Source organism: Salmo trutta, chromosome 13 (assembly GCF_901001165.1).
Source record: "Salmo trutta chromosome 13, fSalTru1.1, whole genome shotgun sequence".
In the NCBI taxonomy this organism is placed as follows: Eukaryota; Metazoa; Chordata; class Actinopteri; order Salmoniformes; family Salmonidae; genus Salmo; species Salmo trutta.
In genome coordinates this window covers 6,550,731-6,558,232 of record NC_042969.1, presented here as the reverse complement: position 1 = coordinate 6,558,232, position 7,502 = coordinate 6,550,731, and the positions used below count along the sequence as shown (strand labels likewise).

The window sequence follows — 7,502 nt, the reverse complement described above, 5'->3', positions numbered from 1 at the left end:
CACAGGATTGGTACATCCGAACATTACACCTGCGGAACAGGTACAGGATGGCAACAACAACTGCCCGAGTTACACCAGCAAAGCACAATCCCTCCATCAGTGCACAGACTGTCCGCAATAGGCTGAGGGGCTGGACTGAGGGCTTGTAGGGCTGTTGTAAGGCAGGTCCTCACCAGACATCACCGGCAACAATGTTGCCTATGGGCACAAACCCACCATCGCTGGACCAGACAGGACTGGCAAAAAGTGCTCTTCACTGACGAGTCGCGGTTTTTCCTCACCAGGGGTGATGGTCGGATTTGCATTTATCGTGGAAGGAATGAGCATTAAACCGAGGCCTGTACTCTGGAGCGGGATCGATTTGGAGGTGAAGGGTCCGTCATGGTCTGGGGCGGTGTGTCACAGCATCATCGGATTGAGCTTGTTGTCAATGCAGGCAATCTCAACACTGTGCGTTACAAGGATGACATCCTCCTCCCTGTGCTACCTTTCCTGCAGGCTCATCCTGACATGACCCTCCAGCATGACAATGCCACCAGCCATACTGCTCGTTCTTTGCGGGATTTCCTACAAGACAGGAATGTCAGTGTTCTGCCATGGCCAGCGAAGAGCCCGGATCTCAATCCCATTGAGCAAGTCTGGGACCTGTTGGACTGGAGGGGTGAGGGTTAGGGCCATTCCTCCCAGAAATGTCTGGGAAATTGCAGGTGCCTGGTGGAAGAGTGGGGTAACATCTCACAGCAAGAACTGGCAAATCTGGTGCAGTCCATGAGGAGGAGATGCACTGCAGTACTTAATGGAGCTGGTGGCCACACCAGATACTGACTGTTACTTTTGATTTTGACCCCCGCTTTGTTCAGGGACACATTATTCAATTTCTGATAGTCACATGTCTGTGGAACTTGTTCAGTTTATGTCTCAGATGTGTAATCTTGTTATGCTCATACAAATATTTACACATGTTAAGTTTGCTGAAAATAAACGCAGTTGACAGTGAGGACTTTTTTTTTTTGCTGAGTTTAGTCTCTACTTTTATCCAATGCAAAAAACCCAATTTCAAATTTTGCTCAAGTTTTTTTAGGACTTTACTGTTGGATGAATACATGGCTACTAGCAGTGGGCATCACAGGCGGCTGGTGGCACCTTAATTGGGGAAGAAGGCTCATAGTAATGACTGGAACGGATGGAATGGAATTAAACACATTTAACACGTAGTTTCCAACCATTTGATACCATTCCATTTACTCCATTCCAGGCATTATAATGAGCTGTCCTCCCCTCTGCCGCTTCCTGTCTTGGTTATTATATTTAGAGTTAGTGATCCAGCTATTTGTCCTTTGAGTTTCCACTTCCTCAGGTGTTGAACCCCAAATTAATTAACCTATGATATTAGTTAGTGTACATAAAGCTGTATGTAATTGATCTTTATTGAACAAAAAAATGTGAAATTCTCGAGTCCTATTTTGACAGTAAAATAGCAACTATAGTCTAATTGTCAATCACTGCATTAGGTTGCACATCAAAATATCTTGAATCATGCATTCCTGCTTGGACGTGTTAGATGAAACAACTTATTTATTGAGCTGGCAGCAAGCGCAGTGATGTGGGCTGGTGTGGCTAAAATGCCAGGGCCGAATTCTTGTCACAGTCTGCCCCTGCACTCACACGCACATATCATAAGTATAGCCAATATATTTAGTGCTGTGACTTGTGTAAAGTGATAATGCCTGAGAAGCCATGTATGGAGGATATATTGACACAGGATATATTGACAGAGACATATTGTTGGCATGGTTTATATCCTCCAAACACCAGCTTCTCAGGCATTATCCCTTTTATACAACGGGTTACCAGCATATTCAAGTAATTATTTACATATTTTCATGAAAAACGTTATTTTGATGAATTTTTTAAATACTTTTTCATCCACAAGATATAGTCCACTGCACCAATCTAGGGTTGCTACCCAAGCCGACTGGTCGTTTGTTCTATCTGTTCGGTTGCCAGTGATGCGACCCAGTCGTTCAGTCTTTTTTTTGTATCTATGGACGCGACCCAGTCGTTCTTTCTAAATGTTCCATTGCCATACTGGCTGACAACGTTCTTATCCCTTGCTTGCTAGCTAGCCAACTACGGCTAATTTATAGTCACGTCAAAAAGTGCAGCCAGAATAACAGCAAAGTATCTCCATTTGCATTTGTTTAAGCTGTTTTCTAGTGAAATGTATTTGGTACGTCCATAACAATGATCTAACGAGGCGCGATTTCGCCTGGCATAGAAAGTGTGCTCAATTGTCAGGACACTTGTTCAGAGGAGCTAGCGAACAACACAGCTAACATAATCACTTCAAACTGAAGCTGGAAAGACTGCAAACTAGCTGCACTTAGTTAAGTTTTACCTTTTTTCAATTGATATATTTCTTGTATATATCCATAAAAATTATGCCAGCTGGTTCATGATTTCTACTGGCTGAGAAACGCTGCCTGCCTGTCTGTCTCGTCCCGACTCGCAACACTGCCATTACTATGGGACAGCTGGAGATCAAATTTGAATATTGAAACAACGTGGGAGAGACAGACAGACAGCAAGGTTTATACAAATCTCCGCTGTTGAAATCTAAATGTTAGTCTAAAAGAAATGTGGGCTAATGTCTAGACGCTTTTTATATGGAACGTCGTTTGGGTCTTTGCATGTCAAAAAAGATACACGTCAAATAACACTATTTGACATGTCAAATAAGCTTGTTGACCAATCAGGACCTGAATATGACTGCGCGTCACATAATAATTTAACGCGTTCATAAATGTTTTACTAGTTATTACACATTGATTACACTATCACTCATATTTCATATGTCACAACGATTCATCGAACGTATGCTATGATGCTGGTAAAGTTGTCACGTGCACCTACAGTGCTGGTCATAAAAAGCTAGCTAGCTCATGGATGCAAGCAAACGTCATAATCTGTTTTAGTAGCTCTAGTTAGCTAGCTAACCATCTAGCTAGGTGTCATCATCTAAAATAACCCTAATTTCTAAAATAGTTATTATGTGATCAATTGGGGTCGGACGCATCTATGTGAAGCTAGCCACAATAAGGATTAGCCACAATAGTGGGCTTTGCGGTTAGCCTTCAAAATAAAAGTCTGTGATTGACAGTGATGCCAATGAATAGAAATTGTAGAATTATGACATAATTGAATAGATCATGCTAAACGAGGTTGGAATGTTATCTAAAATCAACAAAAGACAATAATTTGTTAATTTGACAAAAATCTGTTGAAATCACACTGAATGTGTTAGACTTTAGAATTTAATTAGGGGCATACTTATTTCCCTGTACAGCCTTACCTATGGATTGTGGCTCAATGACATGGAGTATCAGTCTACTCAGTGACACCCATAGAACATTAGCGTCAAAGCTCTTATTGTGAGACTCTGAAAGAACTGTGAATTGAGCCACATTTATTGTCAACCTATGTGTATTGAACACTATTCCTGAGGAAAAACAATACTGTGTGGATGTTTTCAGAGTCTGATAACTCTGAGGAGGACATTGAGAAACAATGTATTGAGTAGACTGATACCCCATTTCATTGATCCCCAATCCTTAGGTAAAGCTGTACAGTGCCATATGAATGTCAATACACACAATAGGCTGACTGGGGAGGGGATTTCACAGTCATAGTCCTGCGATAAGAGCTACAACGCTAATATTTGCGTAAACTCTTCACAGTTGTGTTCTGTGGGTGTCACCGAGTAGACTGATACTCCATTTCATTGCTCCACATTCCAACATTGTTTTACATTATATAGTCTAAATATGGCATGATTGCACCAATTGTAACCTGCATCACTTTCAAATAGATACTTTTATTTTGAAGGCAAACAGCAAATTCCAATATTGTGCCTATTCCTTATTGTGGCTAGCTTCACAACACATAACCTGTTCCGGTCGAGCCTCGTGAGGCTAGCTGGCTGCTTATAACGACAGTTTTGGGTAACAGGGTTTAGTAGCTGGCTAGTTATTTCTTTTCATGAATTGAAGTTCAATTTCAATAGGCGAACAACAAGTGGCTACCTAGCTATTACCAGAAGTTGCGGTCCAACACAACATTCTACAATTAAACTGTGTTATTTGACGTGTATCTTTTTTGACACGCAAAGACCCAAACAGCGTTCCATATTTTTATAGTGGAGATCAAGTTTATAAAGAGCCTGGCTGGGCTGATGAGACAGTGGATTGCACAGTCAGATGGAACAGAAGCATTTTTATGTAATACATTTAGCCGGTGGTAACTTGTGGAATAGACACCCGCTGGAATGCGTTTTTAACCAATTAGGATTAGACCCACCAGTTGTATAATTAAGCAATAAGGCCAGAGGGGGTGTGGTATATTGCCAATATATCACGGCTAAGGGCAGTTCTTAGGCACAACACAACGTGATATGGCCATATACCACAACCCCGAGGTGTCTTATTGCTATTATAAACTGGTTACCAAAGTAATTTGAGCAGTAAAAATACATGTTTTGTCATACACATGGTATAAGGTCTGATATACCACGGCTGTCAGCCAATCAGCATTCAGGGCTCGAACCACCCAGTTTATAATGACTAATAATTTCATCCATAAAGAAATGCATTTGTACTGGACATATATAGACTACTTATCACTTAATTTTGAAGTGATGGTACTGTTTAATACTTACCATTGGTTTCTCCTATTACTCAAACGCTTCATGAACTTTTTCATGAGCGTTGGCATGTGACACATTTGGGAAGATATCAGGAGCAACCCGTAGAGAAGAGTGATGCGCACAGCCCAGTGGAAGCAGAGGGATGCGCTGCGCATTTCTCCTGATAACAAGTGCACACAGGACAAAACACAACCGTAATTGGAGAGCGCTGTCCTCACTATTACTTAAAAGCCTCACGATTAAGAAAACGTCCTCATCTGCATGACGAGCAAGAAGAGTCAGAATTGCTGCAGGCAAGGGAATAGATACTCCTGAGCGGACGAAGATGATTGGAAGAAACATTAGCAGTAGCACATGAGTTTGTGACACGTCTTTTCCTCCTGAAACCTTGACATGCAGCACAGCACACCTTCCCACTGCATGATAGCGTTGTCTCGTGTTATGCTAAGGAAATTGCAACAACGAAGGGTGCTTGGCACACATTTTTTTTAAGGATATTGAGGGTGTGATTGCGGGAAATTTCACTCACCACCATCACCGACGGACAACGCGGCGCGCAAGTTTGTATGTCTGTTGTGGAAGTTTTTCAGCAGCTCCGGACAACGGGATTGTTCAATTAGTTGGATCAGGTAAGGGCAAAACAACTAACGTTAGGCAGTTACCTTTTGTTTTGACACCTGCATGATTATTTACTGATATTCTGCTATTTTATGATTCAAATTGATATATTTTTTTATACACCTAAATGGTTGACACTGCTTTTCAGAAAACGTGCATAAATACATAGCCTACATAACGTTACACGTGGTGTTCTAGGGCTACAGTTTCATATCAGTAAATGACTGTTTCTTTAGAATTTTATCATAGGGCGGATTCTATTATACTGAGCCGCGGTGCACTGGGCAAAAGCCAGTCACATCATCAGGCGAAAGCGGGGAGGGAGGCGCGCCATTCTCAAATCTAACAGTAACCTGTGCCGCTCTGTCATTTTGTCAAGGCGGTATAGTGCGTCCAAAAACATGGCCTACAACATCTTTCATCAATAAAATACATGTTTGAAATGTGTATACATTTTTTATGGCAAAGGCAGATAAAGCGTTTTTTTTACGAAAAGCAATCACTTGTGCGCGGGAAAACACCGAATCTTACTAATTACTACATGTGCTTAATTACCTGACTTTTGTTTTGAGCCAACTTCGCCATGGGCTTTGAATGCAACCTGACCTCAAGAGTATTTCATATTATTATGCATGTAAATCCGAGACAGCCACTCTTTTTAGTATGATATTGTATGCTACAGTTAGTATGGTATGTATTCATTTGTGGCTGTCCATCACCAGTTTCGTTTGATATACTACGAATTACAATTCGTATTATATATGTTGCACGTCGGATTTAGTACATTCAAGTACAGGTGCGGTCAGACGGCATCAACTTGCTTTACCAGTGTGGCATAACATTGCGTCCAGTAAAGCTTTACTTTTAATAGTTCCGACAAGCAGCTGCAGCACTCAATACATCGGTATTGGGTTATTATTATCGATCGTTCCTCTAGGTCGAAATAGACCGACTGTTATTGGTATGTCCAGGGGTAGTTTGCTAGTTCTTGAGTTGTCGATTTGTTTATAGAGTAGGCCTATGCCTGATTAGTGTACTGGGATAACATACACATATTTGCTTATCTGTTCATCATAGCCCTTACTGTCTAGATACATTATTATATGATAGGCTACCATCAATGCATGATAGGCAAATCTTGCAATGTGAATGATGGATGGGCCTATTTTCCTTTGCCTTTAACATGAGTAGGTAATACGTCAATTCTGTATTGCTTAGGGAGTTTGGTAGGTTACATGTGTATGTTATTATTTGTGACCTGGCAACACCCCTGAGGGCATGAATATACCATACACTGCATAGGCTAATGCATAAACCATTATAAATGACCTTATAATGCATTATGAAGAGGGTATTCCCAAAATGTCAAGGATATGCCTGATATGACATCTTGTCCAATGACGGCCACAAAAAAATGATGCCAAAGGAGATGTTGCTTGGGGTTGGAACTACAGTGCATTAAGTCGCCAGTCCATTAGTCTACACCTTATTACTTCCATTAAAATAGTCATTTAGCAGACGCTCTTATCCATTACTTACCTATATAGTAATTCATCTGATTCCCTCAGTCATGATGGGGATAATTGAGTTCATTTGAGTGTTTTTCTCACTTTGGAGCTGGTAGTGAGGCAGTCACTGAGGCCTGGTCCACCTAAATGAAATCAGACAACTTCTATTGCTTTACTACATTCACAATCAGACTTTCAGAAAAGCTTTATTGTAATAAAATGAATGTCTAAGTGTTTCGGTATTTATACTGATCAATTTCAACACCAATGGAGCATCAACTGAACAATGCTTAGCCTATTTTAACAATATCCACAGAAGATGAAATATATTATTTACTGGAAGTGGGCTAATTTCATTAATTCCATGGGCCTACAATGTAATTAAGATAAAATTTTAATCACATCAGTTGCCTCATTCTTCGAACCAAATAAACATGTTATTTTCTGTGATGAAGACTGGGCAGCAGGATGGTACTGGGTTGGACATCTCCCTCACTCCTGTTATCTTGCACATTAAATATCTATTGTGTCTTGCCACGGAGGTTCAGTAGTTGACCTTATGAAATGTTACATTAGGGAAAGGGGGATACTTAGACAATTGTGTAACTGAATGCGTTCAACTGAAATGTGTCTTCTGCATTTAACCCAACCCCTCTGAAACAACATCCACAATT

The 7,502-nt window shown here is 40.8% G+C and overlaps 1 protein-coding gene across 7 annotated transcripts in view; it reads left to right on the top strand.

The window, feature by feature from the left end:
• Positions 1-4,579: 4,579 nt before the first annotated feature.
• The window catches only part of LOC115205111 (teneurin-3), a 219,082-nt gene continuing 216,159 nt past the window's right edge, over positions 4,580-7,502 (top strand). For all 7 annotated transcript variants that reach the window (XM_029770775.1, XM_029770773.1, XM_029770774.1 and 4 more), the window contains exon 1: positions 4,580-5,331. The gene's annotated coding sequence lies outside the window, so the exon portion shown is untranslated. The remainder of the gene's footprint in view (positions 5,332-7,502) is intronic.